The 9,359-nt window shown below is 39.7% G+C and overlaps 1 protein-coding gene across 3 annotated transcripts in view; it reads right to left on the minus strand.

The window, feature by feature from the left end:
- The window catches only part of MAP4K4 (mitogen-activated protein kinase kinase kinase kinase 4), a 602,555-nt gene that overhangs the window by 555,436 nt on the left and 37,760 nt on the right, over positions 1 to 9,359 (minus strand). The window lies entirely within an intron of this gene.

Genomic DNA, 9,359 nt, shown 5'->3' on the forward strand with positions numbered 1-9,359 from the left:
GCATTTTAAAAGATCTTCAGTTGAACTTCCTCTGTCTTTCTTTCTTTTTTCTTTTTTCTTTTTTTTTTTTTATATTTTGCCATTCAGACAGGGAAGCCATACACTGTTCTGCTTTGGCAATGTGTGGGACAAATCAATTGTTTTCCGTGACTAAGCTGTGATCAAGCATTTGTCCAGGACTCGCTGTTCCTGACTCCTTACCAGAGATTTCAAGTCTGTCTCCTAACCAAAAACCAGGGTGGTTCACACAAACTCACACGCTGAATGGATCTGATTTTAAGAGCTGAATTATAATGCTGATGCTCATCCTTCATATCTGTAGCTTTAATTTTCTTTGAATGCAGTCATATGTAAATTATAACTCTGTGTTTGTAGAGGGATGGCCACAGTTTATGGTAATTGATACCTTTTTTCAACTACTAGAATAAAAAATTTCCCATAGTATGCCATACTGTATATCTCAAATCTGTGACAGAAGTACAAATCTTAACTCTTCATTATTTTCTATATTTGAACACACATGTAAGAACACATGATGTTAAAATAAATGCTTATCTCATCACGAGACCGCTACAAGTAGAACTAGTCCCAGGTCATTTTTACTACCCTACTGAGTTTCCTCAAACAGCTCTTTCTAACCCAACCAGAGAGACGAAAGAGAAAAAACCTGAAAGAGAAAAAACCTGAAAATCTGTTTCGATATCATATGACCCATTCTGTCATCCAGATTTCTTCTTCCTAGCTTTAAGATAATGCACAGAAATGCTCTGTCTCTGAAATGAAGAATGTAAATACGTGGGAGCTCAGAGCCAGGCATGTACCATTGAGTGAGGAGCAAGGAGGTTAACCTGCAGTTGTGCTTCCCTTCTCCATATTTAGAAGTACTTACTTCTCTGAGTTGAGTGCCTTCAAAATGAGTAAGTACTCAGATCCTGTTACTTACAATTATGACTGAAGACATCTGTATTTTCCTTGTTAAGTAATTGGTCTCATTTGGTATGAAAGCAATTACTTTTCTGTTTCAGGTAGGGATATTTATAACAAGTTTTAGTGGCATTAAAAATGAACCAATTGCTTTCTTGACATGTTAAATTGAATTTTTGTTCTTTTTTTTTGTTTCATTTTTTCCCATATGATCTTTCATAACTAGTCTTCTGACTCCTGACAGCTGTAAGACTTCAGCTGACTTTTACTTTGCTCTTTGGCTGCAGTGGTTATGACCTGGATATGCTTTGGTATCACCTTGCTGTCAACTTGTAGCTTTAAAGTTTTCCGCTCCTGCTGGCCTGTCTGTGGACAATCAGACACATGTTTTTGACACTATAGGACTTTCAGTTTTGCAGCTGAATGCCTGAACAAGCCCTTGCTGAACCCAATTAGGTCCAAAGGCGCCAGTAAGGATCCAGAGCCAGTAAGGAGCTCATCAGAAAAGCTGCAGGTGTCAGAACAGATGAAAGACAAGGTGATTGTGATGGCAGGAATACAGAGACTTTGTATCACCCATCCACATTTACTTATTCCTTTATAAGTACTTCTTTCCAGCAAAATATTGTGTGTAGAATTGCTCTTACAGCACCCCCCCAGCAAAACGGCCTGATCCAGAACTTTGGGGGATTATCTGGGAAGCAATTTTGGAGAAGGGTGTTCAAAAGCTAGTAAGAGTTACTTGTATTTTGCAAGTGTCTAGGGTTGTGATATATCTGTTGTATTCCTGATCCTGAATATATTTTTCACTGATTGCTGGTTAACCACGTGTTCTTTATAACCAACCATGTCAGCCCTGATTTGGTTTAAACTATGTGAACTGAGCAGTTTTCCCCTGTGGCCGCTGTGACTCTGTGTACCTCCAAGCTGGCAACAGTGCACCCAAAGAAAAACTTCCCATTTTTCACTCGAAGTAATGCCTCTAGAGAATGCATCCTGGCCATCCTCAACAGCACCCATTTCATTTTCTGGTGGCTGAAAAATAAAGAAAAAACTACTCCATAGACAAAAAGAACTGGGGGACCTGAGAGAGAATAAGCATCACTCAAAGGAAATGCTGACAAGGAGCGCTGTAGTGAACCAGATCTCTCAGAGCAAATATCCTCAGAGAAAAGAAGGTTCTGCCTAGACAGAGGAACATTGTGTTCTTCATATTAGATCAAGCCCAATATCCTTCTCTCTCAGCCCTACTGCCATACACAGACAGAGGTGGGAGCTCTCTAGTGTTCTTGTCATCATATAATTGGAGAAGACAGGCTTCATTTTTTTTCCTCTGCAGTGAGATTTGCCACAAAAGAAACCACACCTGAAAACAAGCAGAATACTTATGATTATGACCCCAAAAAGACTCAATTGCAGAAGAAAGAGAAAAAGCCAAAATTCAAAAAGCAAGCAGGTGGCAGCAGCAAGGATTATGTCAGCCACCTTCTCCCACGTGCATCTCCCTGGGGAGAGATTTTAGCAGAGATGACACATCGAGACTGGATCTCATCACCTGTTAATATGAAAAGATACTGAGTAATGGCAGGTGAATATTGTTTGGTTTATCATGGTTAATCTCAGGGTTTCTAGATGGTTAGAGGTTTGCAACTCACATGAGGTTATGTGAAATTGGAGATCATATTGTGTTTACTTACATGTATTACTAGTCTTGAGACAGAGAAATTAATTGTGTGTATCTTTAATTTTCTTTTTCTTTCTGTTTATAAAATTATCATATATATTCCTTTCTAGTAATATCCTGTTTAAAGAAGCTAGTATTTAGTAGCAGATTGAGGAGGGTGGTTCATCTATGATGAGATATGGTTAGACATATGATTACAAAATTAAATAAGCCAATAAAGACTATAATACAGCTTCATGATGCATATTCAATCTACCATTAAAAAAAAGGCTTTTTAAAGCAGTCCTGTATTCCCCCGTCAGTGAAATAAATGATGCACTACAGTTATCCAGCTGTAAAATCCCAAGGAAAGAAAAGGATTACAGATCTTTTTTTTTTTTTGCCTTTTGGGGTGAGAATAGGGGAGAAACTGGAGAAAACTAAACCTGGCTTAACACTAACCTGTTACTGAATACAACATGACAGCAGAACAAACAAACCAAAAGAAAAAAAAAAAAAAAAACAAAACAAAAAAAAAAAACCTCTGCCCCATATCCTATTCAGAGAAAAACACCAAAATGAATTTTCCCAATTCTAATCCCATCAACTTCATAGAGATAACAGCAGACTCAGTAAAGGACAGTAACTGAGCAGACTCAGTAAAGGACCACAGTTAGACAAAATAAGTGCTTGGCACAATTTACCACCATGAGTTATTCAACAGGACGATGCCAAATATGTTGCTTGATATTACCGCTGAAGAGAATAAAGTAACCTGCTCTCTGGCTGCCTGGATTGAGGAATCACTGTTCAGTGACATTGTTTCCTTAATGAAATAAGTGCTCAGGGAAGCTGCATGGAAATTAGAAAATAAAGAAGTTGTTAAAAAGCATATGTTAACTGCTCTGGTAGGGTTTTGTTTTGCTTTGTGTTTTTCAAAACAGCGAAAACCCACTAGCTAAGTGATCTCAAAAAGGAACAGAATATCTAGGAAGAATTTCCAACGGGTGGATCTGTGGCAGCATCATTCTTTTCTGGGGATGCATCTTAAAATAAGGAAAGAGCTGATGGGGAAAAGCACCTAAAAGGTGTGATGCTTCCAGATGGAGGCTTGTGGTGTGCCTTACGCTGAAAGATAAATAGTTGAGATTCTGTGAGATTTTTGTGAGCAGGAATTGAGATGAGCAGGGGGCCTGCTGCCTTGGGACCAAAGTGAGATGATGGCCCAAGAAGGGGGAAAGTTTGGCTCTGAACAGCTTTTTTTAATGTTAAATTGCAAAGAAGGAATGTTTAATTCAGCTGGTCTGGGCTGTCAATGATATTTATAAAGGAATAGAGCAAGAACTGAGAAGAGAGTGTTTGCTGTGTTGGTAGGACTTACATCCTGAAATGGCATCCTGGACCACTAAAAAAATCACTTGTAATAATACCTAGCTCACATTTGAAAATTATGTCTTTGCTTTGATACATTTCATCATTTAGTGTTCAGTTGTATATTTTTTAATTTAGAGCAATATCTGCTGAAAAAGAATATATCCTGATACTTTAACACTACAGAAGTATTCAAAGATAAAGCCTAGTCTAATATATAAAACAATAATACTTTTTCTCTGTTCAAAGTGTAACATTAAAACTGACACCCTGGATATTGTTATTTATCAAATAATAATTGTAATGATGACCGTGACTTCTTTGTTTAATTATGTACTTTGTAACTAAGTATCTTAGAGTACTCGTGAGAGATAGTCTGTGAACACAGATTTCACCTCGTGCTCAACTTTCTTTCATTTATCTTGAATTTACATCAAGAAAATGTAAAATAATTCTCCCTCTTTTTAGATGAAAGATTCCTGGGGAGAAGCCATGATCCTTTTCACAGCTGATCTGCCATGGCTGGTCCTAACCCATGGTGTGATGAATGGGTGATGGTCAAGCAGTTCCAAACATATGAACTACTGCTAGGGGAAGCTGGATGTATGCAAAAGCTATTTGAAGACCATTAGTTACAACTAAGGATATGTCAAAGCTTTTTACTAACTGTCAAATTCTTCTTGTACTCTTGAACCTTTTCCTTGTGGTGAATCCAAAAGGTGTCATAAAATTTTCTGTATTTATCCAACCCTTCATATTTTCAGGGCCCTCCTTGATGACTCTGATGATAGAAGATTAAAATATAGTCATTTTTAAACAGATTGGCATCTTACATGCTTTGTTATCTCAGTGAGAAAAAAATTTGTTGTTTAAGTGTGAGACTTGGCGCATACATCATCAGTATCAGTATCTCAAGATACATCAGTATCTTGAGAAACATATTAAGCTGAAGGAAGTCCAAATTTTCAAGAGGAAATCAAGATAAAGGTAATATAGATCATCTTCTTTGTGATCAGCAGGATCCTGATGGGACCCTCTACAGTGTAAGTCTATGGGACACTTCGTTGGAAACAGTTCAACTTTCCCACCTTAACTCTTCCTCCTGCGTCCATTTCTGCCTACATGTTGACTGGGATAGGTTCCACATTCCCTCCCTCTCTCCTTTTTTTTTTCCTTTTAATTTTTAGCATGATAATATGCATGGTAAGTTCAGACATGTACATGGTAACCTCATTAATAGTTCCTGATAGAGAAGGCAGCAGAATAATCCCCTGAAAACAGCCAGGAAGACCTGCCTTTTTTTTTTTTTTTTTAATAAAGAATCAAGAAAACTCTGGGCCAGCCCCCAGATTCAGCAAGGAAATGCAGGCTCCCAAATTCCATTGAGAAAAATTAGGTATAAATAGCTCAAAAATCAGACTCACTGGCCCAGTTTTACAAGATTTAGACTCCCCACAAATATCACCTAGCTCTTAGAGGCCAAGCTGCCTAGGGGAAGACACATCCAAGCCCAGCACACGGATCTGTCACCTGCAGGAGGACCCAGCTCCTTGCTAAAGACTCTCCAAGTCCAGCATGCAAACTAGCCTGGACAGCAGCAAATGCAAAAAGGAGCCATGAAGTAAAGTCTTGATCCTGGTAGACGTTGTTTCTTAAGCCTGGACTGCAGAGAGATGCTTCTCATTTTAGGATGACTCTCCTAGACTTATGTCTTCTAGAGTTTCTAGCATGAACAATTTTTTTCTTTTCTTCATGAAAATGGTGCTCTTCCTAGTTACTGAGTGGGATACTGGAATATGAGAAACAAATGTTCTGACTCCTCCTAGTAGATACCATATCCGCCGCTTCCCTAGAGCCAGGCCCAAACAGCAAGTTATACGTTATTTGAAGTACTCTGTGTTCCACTTGGTATAAAACGGTCTGCTCTTAAAAGCATTCATTAAGGTAGTAAATGGGACGCTGGTTCTGCATCTGTGCCTCTCACACCTCTCTTTTTTCTCTCCTCTCACATTTCTGTAACCCAAATGGCTCCACAATACTCCTTCAGGTGCCAGTGTCATCAGTTTTCTAATGTGGTGACTGACCAAACTCAAGGTAACAGCTCTCCCAAACCTTGCTGGCACTACCACAGCAATAGGACTGGTATAAGCTTGGGCATATTGTCTTAACTTTGTTTTGAACTGTCCTCAGGTGTCCTTCAATGTTTCAGAGCCCAGATCCAACACTTGCAAGGAAAAGCATTGCCTCAGCACAGCCTACTTGTCTCTAGCTGAAATTCCCCTTCGAGCAAAAAAAAATCTTAAAAACTTGCCTTGCTGCTCTGCCCATGCCCTGGTGCATCCTGCAGCACAGCAGATGGGACACTGCCAATCCTGTGTCCTGATGGGGCACACGTGTCACGTCGGGCCACAGGGGCCTCGGCCACACTGCCAGTGGTCGGTGCTGTAGCTTCAGTGTCATCACAACCGAGGTGCAACTGATCTGGGGGGCTGTGAATCCCACTGTTGGATTTAAGCCTCAGCTCCCTCCTAACTGAAGCAAGATTTGATAAGTCCAGCTCTGTGATTCAGGTTGTGGGGAGATGAGAGGCTTAAAAGGTTACTTTTAAGAGAGGTTACTTTGGAGTAAACTGATTTGTTCTGAATGCTAATTCACTCAGTAAATTCTCCTTAATTTCCCTACTTTGCAGAAAAAAATACATCTATAACTGTGACTTAAAACTCAATTATCATTTCTGAAAATTTTTGAGGAACTGACTTATCTTGCTGCATTGACATGATAATTTGCTTGTTGGCTGCACTCACTTCATGACCTAGATAATTAATTTTGAATTATTGGGTTCAATTTTAATTGACATTGATTTGATAATTAAATGTAGTTCTTACTCTACTCAAGCCCAGTCCTGGCAACACTCTCTGCTCCGTGGTGTTAATAAACCCCACTAAGCTGTTTTCTTTTGCAAACTATCAGCTCAGACTAAAAGCCTTAGGAATTTAAGGTAAACTAAAGGGTTCAGCTGAGGGCCTACTTAGCTCAGTCTAAACTAAATATTTTGTTTCATACTTCGGAAGGAAATCTAATAAATGACACACAAAGACTTAACCATTTCAAGGCACTGATCATAAGACATACTTCTGTTCCTGCCCCGAAATAAAACGTGAAAGCAAGTCTCATTTGCTGCCTGTGGATCTGATTTTGCCCCCACTAGAACCAGTCTGATTTTGCTACAGATATGAGCATTAAGCTCCTTACCCTCACACACACTTAATGACTTCAGTCTTTCCTGCATGCCTCTCAAGCCCTGCACTACAAAAATACTGGCTGGGTTACATATGTATCTTACAGGTCACTCCTTGCTTAAATAACACTGCTAAAAAATTATGCAGGAAATAAGGAAACATAACTCTTTGTAGGAATTATTGAATCTTGTATCTCTACGGATGCTGTACGCCCTGATTATTTCAGAGTATCCCTCAACCTGGCTTGATGAGTTAAATAATATTTATTGTTCCTGAGTTCCCTGATGCTGGACAGATAAATAGCCATTAGGTCAGTTCTCAAGGAGGCAAAAAATGTCTACAAGGGCTAATCCAGCAAGACTAATCCAGCAGTTGCCTTCAAATTAAAACCTGAAATAAGAGCGTGAAGCAAAAAATAAGCCCTGTTCACCAACATGGGCAAGTCTATGCTTCTGATGAATAGGATGATAGACTTGAAAGGGGAAAGAAAACATGGATGTGTCCAGGATCAACAGTATGATTAGGCTGGATGTGTTCAAATGCAAACTGTGGTATGAATGATTGCTTACAAAGTCCAGGGTAAGGGTTCAATTAAACACTCAGGTGTTTTTAAGCTAAATGGCTTAAATGCCATTTAGCATTAACTTATACTGGCAGGGCAGTCAAGAGAGCCTGCCACTGACAGATAATAATTTCCTAAAATGCTTGAATGTGCCTCTTGCAGCCCAGCTGTCCGGTGCCACAGCTCATCCTGTCCCGCCAGTCTGTAACCACAAGCTCCTTCACTCTGATGGGCAGCGAGTTTAAAGTGCTCTGCACGTGTTGGTGCCAAAGGCACTGACAGCCTTGGTGGTCTTTTAGGGTTGCTCTCTCTACCTTTACCTTCACTCCCTCCTCGACTTTCAAAATGCCAATGAACTGGCAATAGAAACATGAAAAGTACAGCCACTTCTTACACACACTCCAAAAAGTACAATACAAGAAAGCCCAGAGTGCAGTGGCTTATTTGATGCCTCCCGCTCATCAATCTGAGCTGATCCAAAACACAGGCTTTGCCTTGTGCCCCAAAGATAAACAGATGTTCATATTCTGCAATTAGGGCTTTTCTAGCAGAAAAGTCAAACCTGCAAAAAAAGACACATAGAAGCTACTAGGATATGAAGACTCTTTTAATGGTGTAAATACTTGAACTGCTCTAAAATCAAATTTTCCAGCCTAGGTCCATGTCCTAAGAGGAATCTGCGTGCCTCCTTTGCACTGCTTTCAGTGGTGTGTCTCTGAGGAACTGCCCTTCATTCTCCCCAGGTCTTCTCAGAGACAGATGGGTGATTTTTTTTCTTTTGCCAGCACACATTTCTTTTATACTCTTCTTGAAGTGTAAAAAAAATCTCTAGTATAACTCTAGTCTCTAAATCTCGAGTCTATAACCCAGACTCAAATGTTTATTTTGCTGCCTATTTAAAGCACTAAAATCCATTACAGTTCAGCATCTGCCATGCACATGAAGACTGTAGCAATAATCCTCCTGGCCTGAACTAGCAATTGTATAATCCAATTTTAAATTTGCCTATGCAACACATTCTTTGACTTCATCAGACACTTTCAGGCCCAATTACTGAAAACAAAGCTTATTAACCATGCTTATCTCAGAAAATTGGCTCTTTTTATACTAGCTTAATTATTATACATGTCAGTAACAACATACTTGAAAGATTAAAATATTTGGGCTGAGCCTGGTAATCTGGCAGAAATTGGTTCCGCAGCTGAAGGCTGCTTATTAATAACTGCACATGACTTCAGTCATAGTTGTCCCTTGCAAGTCTGAAGGAAGAAGCAACTTCCAAAGTTGCTTCCAAAGTCAAACAGCTTCCCTCTGATTTTCTGGCTGGGTTTTGGTACATTGCATGTAATGTTGGTCAAGCCCAGAGGGGTGCAGCTTACAGGGACAAAACGCTCCTCTTGGACGTTTCATGAAGCATTTAGCTTAGCACGCAAAGTGCAACCGCTTGGGAGCTGGAAATGATGCAAGCTACACATATGGGTCAGCGAGTCCCGGAGTCCAGTTTGACACTGTGACGTGGACTACAAAAGCAGAGGCTGGAAAGTACGTGAGATGAGTAACAGCATTTAAGTCAAGGTTGCCTGCTCTATATTTCCTCTTC

This window comes from Tinamus guttatus, unplaced genomic scaffold (genome assembly GCF_059628265.1).
Source record: "Tinamus guttatus ecotype Peru unplaced genomic scaffold, ASM5962826v1 Tinamus_guttatus_pri_ptg000002l, whole genome shotgun sequence".
NCBI lineage: Eukaryota > Metazoa > Chordata > Aves > Tinamiformes > Tinamidae > Tinamus > Tinamus guttatus.